Genomic DNA, 10,791 nt, shown 5'->3' on the forward strand with positions numbered 1-10,791 from the left:
TACAAGCCACCATAACAACCCTTACAGATTGCCCGTACCACCTTAAGGTATAACTTAGTCTTCAGTCATTCATTTTGAATGAATGGGGTTCAGTTCTGTTCTGACACGAATTTTAGTTCTCCGCTTGTCTCCGATTGTTCCATTTAAACAAACGGAGCTTCTTTGTACAAGTTCTATTGTAATACGTACTAGTTCTCTAAGTTGTCCTCTCTCATCCTACATGTCTTAATAATATTGATTGGATATACACGTATCGTTACGTTCGGTGTCGCTTCGCCCAGTTTATTCACTTTTGTCACATTGAAAAACTCCGGTTTCTCGCCTATTGCGTGCGAGCTAAAACTCTCCGGTTTCTCTTGTCACCGTTAACTTAAAAACCACAGACATATATCTGTCTCATCTGTCTGTATTAAAAACCCCCTACGTACGTACGTACATGACATGACTACCAACATTAATACTGTTCAGAAACTTACCCGATTTAATCGAAGTACGTGTTTGCCGCGACACCTTTTTTTTAGGTCGAGTAAATAGAGAACTAATAGATAGAATAAGAAAGGCCCCCCCAACCGGGCCTCCCAACCGGGGCAACCCAACCGGGGCCCCAACTGGGGCCCCAACCGGGGCCCCAACCGGGGCCCCAACCGGGGCCCCAACCGGTGCCCCAACCGGGCCCCCCAACCGGGCCCCCCAACCGGGGCCCCCCAACCGGGGCCCCAACCGCGGCCCCGACCGGGGCCCCAACTGGGCCCCCCAACCGGGTCCCCAACCGGGGCCCCCAAGCGGGGTTCCCAACCGGGGCCCCTAACCGGCCGGAATTGATTTTAATTGCAAATTTAATTGCAATTAAAATCAATTCAATTGTAATCAATTGCAATTAAAATCAATTGCAATTAAATCAATTGCGACGCGTCGCAATTGCAATTGATTTCAATTGAATTGATTTTTTAATCTGATAGAATTATTGATTGAAATTTAATTGATTAACGCCCAACACTGGCCCTGTAGTAGGCACGCGATCAAAATGAAATACTTACACATTATTCTCAGTGATCGAAAATTTCGGGTGCAAATGGTGCAATTATAAATGATGTTGGGAAGCAAGAGCCCGGTTACTTAGCTTGCGACAAGAATACAAGAACACAAGATATTTATTCGCTGAAAAATGTAGTTTACAATGGTGTTATAGTATATTATTATTAGATCGTACATTTCACCAAAACTTGGCATGCGAATATTTTACACAATTCTTATTTCAATCACGCACAGTGGTTAAATTTTACATTTTATGTTATCTATTAAAAAATCATTTATATTGTAGTAGCATTGTGTAACTAACAAATTATGTAATTTTATTTTAAATTGCCTACAATTTAGTTCTTTAACTGCATCTGGTATTTTATTAAATAATTTAGGTGCCAATATAAACATCGTTCTATTGTAAAATTCCAAGGTGGGGCGTTGTTTTGGCCGTATTTCTATTTTGTTCCTTGTTTTCCTGGGATGTCTGGTTTTCACTAGATTAAAGTTTTTCTTTTCTGGATTTTGTTTTATATAAACACAGGCCTCGACGCGAGCGACGCACGTTCCTAGGAGGCGCTAGGCGTCACGAGCGGCGCTCAGCGCCTCTGAGGTTGCTAACCACTTCAAGCGTCGATGTGAATGATTGTCCGAGAATCAAAAGTAGTGATTGATGTTATTGACATTCTTACGAGGATATACCTATAATTTTTTTTCTACGTATATTATTGTTTTTTTTTTGCTTTTAATATATCGTTTAATTTATCAAAAATGACAATCGACATTCTAAAGTATTATATAGTAAACATATACCTACAATTGTATTTCATCTTGTCTTAATCCCGGATACAGTACATAAAAATCATCTTCGCTATAGCAACATATCAATAGTGGATCTATCCACGCTGTACGCTTTCGTTTGTGGCTTCGATTACGCCAGCGGCGCACAGTGGGCTGAAAATCGGGTTTCATAGACTTAGGGACTTTTATTTTAAAGTGTCGTTTTTTTACTGGAAATAGATTTGGTTCTGTATTACTATGCTCAAATTTACTAAGCAAGTTTCTTTGACATGAAAACTAATTGGTTATATTTTTTTACAAAAAAATTGTATGGAGCTGACATGAAAAATCATTATATCTCCACACCCGCGGAGCCGCAAGGAAATCCGTAATATCCTTACAGACAGTTATAGTACTAATTATTTGCGATTTTTTGACATACTTCATATAACGGTGAATACTGCGGATTTTTTTTAAAATATCAAAAAAATATTTCGGTAACGAATTGTTTTAATGCAAAAGATAACAAATGCACATTTTTAAAATGTACATACATACCGTCATGCCTGTCTCCCATAGGGGTAGGCAGAGCTTTGAGTGACACAAGGTTACTAAAACCACGTTGGGCAAATGTTTGGGTTAGGATTGTATAATTAATAAAACCGATTTTTGTGTAACTTAGTGCACCAAATAATAATAAATAATTTATTCAGTACAACAACAACAACAACAACAGTAATTCATGTACCCAAAGGTGACAAATAAATACAAATTATGGGTTGTACATAATATGTCAAAAAGCAAGTGAACAGCCAATCAATCAGTTCCCAAAGTAAGGTAGCCCTGTACTTTGGGAGCTGATGACAATCCTCCGCCAATAAACAGTCTTACTAATATTTTTCAACCAGTTAGGGAGACGTGTATACAATAGTGTAAGTAGTGACAGGTTGCCAGCCTGTCGCCTGCATATAAGACACTATTAACCAAATCCCTCAGTCGACTTTTGCGATTTGCGCGGGATGATAAGCAGCTGATACTTTATATGCTTTTCGTCTAGTTCCAGATCGGCATGAATCAAATTTTTAATGTAGTTTACTTAACATATTTAAAATAAAAAATATAAAACCAAAATTGTGTCCTTAAACAAAGAATATAAAACGCACGCATGTTATTTATGTGTATGCATAGGGTGCATACAATTATTTAGCAGATAAAATTTAGGTAAAAAGCAAATTAGCGCTTAGCACTTAACAAGAATTGTACACCTAGAACCATACAAAACCTTAGATCATCATTTAATTTAAATGATTCTAATAAACATGAACGTATTTCATTAGATATCTGTGATTACAATGTGTTTCGAATTAAATTTTACGGGAACTCGTCAAAATACCGCGTATTAATTAACTAATAAGCCTAAATAACTGATATTTCAGAGTATTTCACAAATTATAATTATACTGCTGAGTAATTAGTTCTAAATACAAGATTTTCAATAGATTTAGATTTTGCCGCAGCATTTTTTCCACTTCAAATTACTTCACTAATTTTAATGGTCAAAAAGTAACAATAAATGGATAGGAAATATGTTTTATATTTAGTATAATGTACACTTTTCAACTGTTAACATCTGTGACCGTAAAATAGCATAATGGCAAGTTTTGCTACCAATCTAGACTTGATAGTTATTCTCAAGAGCGAAAACACTTCATTTAATCGTGGGGCGGGGCGGGGCGCTGCGGGGCGGGCGCTGCGGGGCGGGGCGGGGCGGGACGGGACGGGACGGGACGGGACGGGACGGGACGGGACGGGACGGGACGAGACGAGACGAGACGAGACGAGACGAGACGAGACGAGACGAGACGAGACGACACGACACGACACGACACGACACGACACGACACGACACGACACGACACGACACGACACGACACGACACGACACGACACGACACGACACGACACGACACGACACGACACGACACGACACGACACGACACGACACGACACGACACGACACGACACGATACAATAATACTAATTTGAATTATGAAATAATATTAGCAGTTTTGGTCATCCATAAGCAGTCACTTTTCTGTAAAATTAAAAATAATGTGGCTGGCTGAAACATGAATGAAAGGGACTACTACTACTACACTTTGAAGCCTCTCACTCGGCTCGTTTTATTAAATAGTGCGCGGTCCAGTTTAACATACAAGGCCGTGATAATTACCCCGTTCGAGTGTTGTCCGAGAATTTACAATAATCTTTTGTTATATACATTTATATACACATGAAAATGCATTATATGAAAATAATATGGATACATGGCAAAAGTTTATATTTACCATTGATTGTAGTTTGTATATTGTTCTTTCAAAAAAAGCACACCTTTAAAAAAGAAACTCGTGTCCTTTGACTCGTGCTCGAAATACCGCTCAAGACGCGATCGCACGAGTCACGCGACGCGAATAGCGAAGTGACCGTTGACACATGCGTGTAGACGTGCGCAAAACAGTACCTCGAAAAGTAATGTCATATCACATCACATTTCTGTAAAAGTAATATTACTCTGTGATATCACTATTACTATTACCCACAACATCATACAGTGTAACACACACAACCTAAAAAAAAAAAAAAACACCGACTAATTGACAACCTCCTCCTTTTTTTGAAGTCGGTTAAAAAAGCGATGCGTTTTAAAACAACCTATAAAACGCGTTTCTAGAACATAAACTTGCATTATAAACAAGATCTACTTACATATTACTAGAGAGAATCAAACAAAAATTACGAAATATTACGAACCGTCTGGCAACCCACACTCACCCTGGTTAAATTTTACATTATAAATTGCCACGTAATCAAGCAATGATTAACAAGTTATGCAATTTCATTTTAAATGTCTACTGTTTAATTCGTTTACACCATCTAGTAAGTTGTAAAATAACAAATGCACTCCAAAAATCAGACGTTAATTATAAGTTGTTACATAACCTCACTTTTACTAAATCTCTTATAGCTCTGCTTTCAGTTCAATTCGCAGAATTTTCAGTGATGGTACATCAATACCTACGCAATTAACTGATACCACCTTCATGTTTTTACATCTTGGATTCATTGTATGAAAGCGTATCCATCTCCTTCTAGATTACCAAGAAAGATCGAAATATATTTAACCAAGCACAAGCACTGATTAACAAATTATGCAATTTCATTTTAAATTGTCTACGGTTCCATCCTTTTACACCATTTAGTAAATTATGAAATAATTGGGGTATTAATACAAACATCGTTCTACTGCAATATTCCAAATTAGATGCATTTACATTGCATTTCGCATAATAGTATTAAACAAACATCACTCCGTGATGTTCTAAGCATCACGCGTAATATAAGCATCACGTGTACTGTTTCAGGTAATATCACGCGGGTAATGTTTCGGGTAATGCATCACGCGCGTACTGTTTCCGAGCGATGCATCACGCGGGTAATGTGTAATGCTAACATTACGCGTAATGCTAACATCACGCGTAATGAGAACATCACGCACGTGATGTTAGCATTACATTGCATCATTGCATCACAGTATTGCATCACGCCGAGTACTGTTTCGCGTAATGGGTGTTAGTAGCGACACCTGGCAGCAGCGCTACGTAACCCTACGGCACGGTTAGCAATGTCCGATCAAGTAGTACGTCGAAAATTTGCTGGGTGGCGCTATTAATATAGATATTTACTATATTTAGTTCATATTGGGAAACTCCCAGAGCGCCCCGACATGGTCTATGTAATGGGTAATGTTATGAGTAATGCATATTTTTCCAAAGTGATGCGTGATATCACAGTACCCTGTCGCGTGATATCACCTTTGTAATATGACTCACATTACATACACATGTCTACATGCGTGTCGTGTATCGCATCGCCTATCGCTTGAATGTGTGAACGCGTTTCAACCTCTCAACACGATTGTTTCGACGAAACATTCGTCTAAACAATCGACGATAGTGTAAACGCGGTGTAAGGATATAACGGTTTGCCTTGCGGTTCCAGAGATAGAATGATTTTTCATATCAGCTACATAAATTTTTTTGAAAAAAAAAAACTTATCCGTTTTCATGTCACACTAACTCTCTTGATAAATTTGAGCACAGTAATATAGAATCGAATATTTCCGGCAAAAAAGCCACTTTAAAATAAAAGTCCCTAAGTCTATGTAAGCCAATTTTCAGCCCACTGTGCGGCGTAACAATAGTAGCATTCGTGCTTCCATCTCGACGTCAAGTTTTACACTGGCCACTGAGCGCCTGCGCTAGGCGCGCGGTGAAAACTGCTTCCAGTTAATGTCGACTGCGTGCAGACGATCCCTCTCGACTGCATGCAGCCGGTTTCGTCTGCATGGAGTTGTATTATACGGACTTCGCGCATGCAGTTCGTTTAATAGTAGCCTAAGACCCCGCACCTGTGAGCGCCGCACACTCCGCATCACAGGTAAAGCCATCATTGCGTATCATGCTATGTTAATTTCTTGTCTAGGTAGAATAGAAATAGAACATACGTGCCATTTGCAATGGTGTGAATCAAGTAATTACTACAACGATTGAAAAACGACCTCGGTGGCTTAACGGCCTGCATTGTACGACCTAGCAACAGTGGCGGATTTGCAGTCTTGGCTGCCCTAGGCCCCAGGCCATGTAGTCAGTACCAGCCGCCTCTTTCTCAGCACTCATCATTTACTAGTAGACTACATAATGAATTTACTTTATTGCCAACTTTTATCGCAATCGATTCAGAAATTTAGTCACCTACAGTAGCTGCTAGTTTTTAATATTTTCGGAGGTTTCAGATTTCAATAAAGCATTTAAAATAGTTTTAGGTTTTATTTATTTAACTTCAGTATATAAATATACTAACAAGAGCACTGATGATATATATCACTGATGATAGCAAGAGATAACTCTAACTACCTAAAGGTAGTATTATATTATACCTTTAGGTAGTTAGAGTTATCTCTTGCTATCATCAGTGAATTTCTAGTCACGAATGGCCCCTAAAATCTGGCCGCCCTAGGCCCGGGCCTACTGGGCCTTAGAGCAAATCCGCCACTGCCTAGTAAGCTGCAATGGGAAAACCGCTAAACGCATGCTCTAATATAGATATTGGAGTCTCGCCTAAAAGGAGACCCCCGCCCAGCAGTGGGACGTGAGACGTATGAATGTGTTGATGATTGAACTATATGAATTACATGCTTCAGGTCCAAGCAATTATACCGTCAGCCTAGTATGAAAAACGCATTTTTTCTAGATATATAGGCCCCTTTTTTATGATATACCATACACCCACGACGCCGACGACACGAACAAGTCGTACGCCTGCGCGCGCGGTGGTAAGCGATACGCCTGTCAAAAAAGCTCAATGGTCATGTGGAATGTATGTTATATTTTTATTATTATCATTATTAAGTGAATATATACTACGTATGTATATATACTATTTCATAACACTGGGGGTTTACGTTATCATAGAAATAATATTGTCTGAGTCTGCAGCATTTCACATTTTATACATATTTTGATGTATACTACACAGGGTCTTAGGAGGTAATATGTAGGTTTTTCTAAAATATCTTTTATGAAATAAAAATATGTATACGGGGCGTTTGCTTTCGAAGCATGTTCACACACAAATATTAAATAATACTTCATGATAATATTCTAGCATACTCACATAATAAAAATTGCCACCGAAATTAGGTAGATAAATTGGTAGCTTTGTTGCCACTTTAATGATAAAGCGACTACTTTTTCGAGGTTTAGTTGTTATTTCTGATCCCTAGTGTTAAAAAGAAAGAGATGATTTTATATTTCATAATTAAAGTTTAGTAGGTATTCCTTAACGAATGCATGATTTTCATTAAGTAAGTATTTACATATTCTTTTTTATAACATCAAGTGACGGGACGAACAAGTCGTGCGCCTGATGGTAAGCTACACGTCTGTCCATAACAGTTACAGTGCCACTCAGAGCTTTAAATTGCAAAGATCTGAGGGGCACTAGTTACCACTGCGCCCTTCACCCTGAGACATAAGTTGACAAGTCCCATGTGCCTGTAATTTCACCAGCACCCTTACCCTTCAAAACCGGAACACAGTAATGCTGACATTACTAGTTGGCGGCAGAAGTAGGTAAGGTAAGGAAGATAAGGTGGCAGTACTACCCTGAACGAACTCTTGCACAAGGAGTTCTACTGCTACTAAAATAGGTACCCGTGTCCAGTAGCGGGATGTATAAATGGGTTTGATGATAGTGATGATGATGATGATGAAATACTTACTGTTGTTATTGTGGTGTTAATTAAAACGACTTCTTTAATTTTTTAATATATTTTTTTAAAACAAACAAATTAAAATCATTTAAATTAAAAAAACATGCTTTTCTGTTGTTGTTGCTCATGTATAATATACATATGGAACTAAAAATTCAACCAACTTCAAAAACCACAAAAAGTCACTACTTCCACTAAAAAGCGAAAAGTAACAAAATACGGATTTAGTCCAAATGACAACAATGCACGTAATACTTTTTACTTATTTTTGTCTTATTTCGTTTTGTACACAGTACCTATTATAATTACTTATTAATCAATCTATCTACATTTATGGTTTATTTATACAACGTGACACTTCTTGTCGAAACTTACCTATTAACTATAATATTAACGAAATATTATTATTGGTATGTGCTACCTATTGATCGGTTTGAAGTTTTACTTTGTCACTATACAATATTGATACTAAAATATTTACAATATCTAATCAGTTATATTTGGAGTCGGTGCCAGCTAAGGCAAGTTTACAAACTTGCTGTATGACATTAGAGTTTAATTATTATTTACCATTAAGGTGTTTTTTTGTTCCTCGGTTTTATTTAGCATTTGAAGAAACTTTACTCAGATTATTGTTCTAAAATGCTGTAAACGCAACGGCTGTGATATAGTTGTTCATAGCAGAAACTTTTTTATACTACCATAAAATAAGCTATAAGAAATGGATAAGAATTATATGATAAAGCCGTATAAAACTTTGTAGGGCTAGCACGACAGGGTGCGACTTGCGCGAGAGCGACACAAGGCGCGAGATACTGCTATTCTCGCACAAAGTTCTCGTGCTATATCAACCCTCTGCAAACGAAAAACGTATCCAACAACTCTTTTAAAGCTATTACAGTTTTGGAATATGCTAAAAATGTACTTTTTAAAGTCATTAATCATTATGTACGAGTTTAAGCACAGTTTAACAAAACAACTACAAACGCCGTAGTTGTATTAGATTTAAAAAAAAATTCTTACTGTGTTCGGGCAGTCACTGAACCTCAATATTGTGTCGGACGCATTCACACAACTAACTAAGTACCACTTTGCTATTTTTGAACATTAAACCGAGGTCTTTGAACGGTATCTTTCAATTAGTCTGACAGGCAATAACATTATAAAATAATATTTTATTACCGTTAACCTTTGCTTGTCGTAACATTCTCTTATTTTGCAAGAACCATAAAAACTGTATATGTAGATGACATTCACCACTTCGCAAATATATTTTTTTGCAAAAATAGAAGAGAGGGATAACTTTGCTTGCACTTACTCGTGTCTATGGCTAAGTGTACCCCGTTCTATTTTAGCATCTGCAACCAAGTTTTAGGCCTTTTGTGGTTTACCAACACCAAAGATAGCCAACCTAGAGGATAAGCGACCGGATAAATAAGATAAATTAATTTCCTCTCAGGAGAAAGCGTTACATAAGTAGGTATGTAGAGGTACCTCATTACGAAAAAAATATGGAGAACGCTGCACAAACCAAGTATACTTTAGCCACTAGATTCTAGTGTCACTGAACTAGTGACGATAACATTATGATAAAAAAGTTATCATAAATTACTTTCATTAGTTCACCAACTTGTATGATGGTCCTGTTTTCAATATGACACGAAATCCAAAAATACTTGTTACCGCTTATCTATTACACAATGTCCTCTTAAACACTCTTTGCAAACTACGGTCACGGATCTCTTGTATTCAAACATTTGCTTTGTCGTACGGCGCATTAACGTCCGGCGTCACACGGTGAATATTTATGACAGGTGTCTGTGAAAGTTCGCCCGAAGCCATCAGACTGCTGAATCTTGGAGCTGTGCTAGTACCACCAATCCCGCCTTCCGCTCGTATGGATTTTTGACGTCGCAATAATGGCGTAGCTGACTCATAGGGAATTCACCGGTACCACCATAACACGATATTTGCTTATCTCGAAAGTGACGACAGGAAAGTGTTGACAAACGGCTTGGTTCCGTGTAAACGACATACCTATACGTGTCGTTAAACTAATTTTGGTGCAATTTAATGTTGTGACTGGTTACAAAAAACGCAATAAATGTCAAGTGTAGATGCAACAGTTCCTATTGATCGTATGTACTTACCTTACAATTTAAGTAGGTATACTTAAATTGCATCATCACCGTCCAAATCCGCTGTGAAGTACGTTACTGTTATCACTATTGAGATTCGTACCACGTCAACTATAAAAATATTACTTATGCAATAAAGAAAGTCTATTATAGGTTTCTAACAATACCTATGCATTTACCCATCGGTGGCGGTCGATCCATTGTTTTGAAGTTAGGCATTGAATTGAGGTATATGTGATTGGTAGCTACGTAATAATTTTTAAGAGGTTCCTAATTATACGGTAGGAGAAAGCGTTACATACCTAAATAACGACGACAATATAGGGCGTCATACCTAAAACGCGAATGAATGAAGAATGTAGGTCTGAAGGCCTTTTGCATAATGCACTAGTCCTTCAGACCAGAATCTAGTCATAAAAACTGCAAAAATACTTCATAAAAAACATTTTAATAAATTAAAATTACAACAATAAATGACGAAAAACAAATTAGCTGAATTATAATACAAGGGCTATTGCTTTGA

Source organism: Hyposmocoma kahamanoa, unplaced genomic scaffold (genome assembly GCF_003589595.1).
Source record: "Hyposmocoma kahamanoa isolate Upper Pololo Valley unplaced genomic scaffold, ASM358959v1 102, whole genome shotgun sequence".
Taxonomy (NCBI): domain Eukaryota; kingdom Metazoa; phylum Arthropoda; class Insecta; order Lepidoptera; family Cosmopterigidae; genus Hyposmocoma; species Hyposmocoma kahamanoa.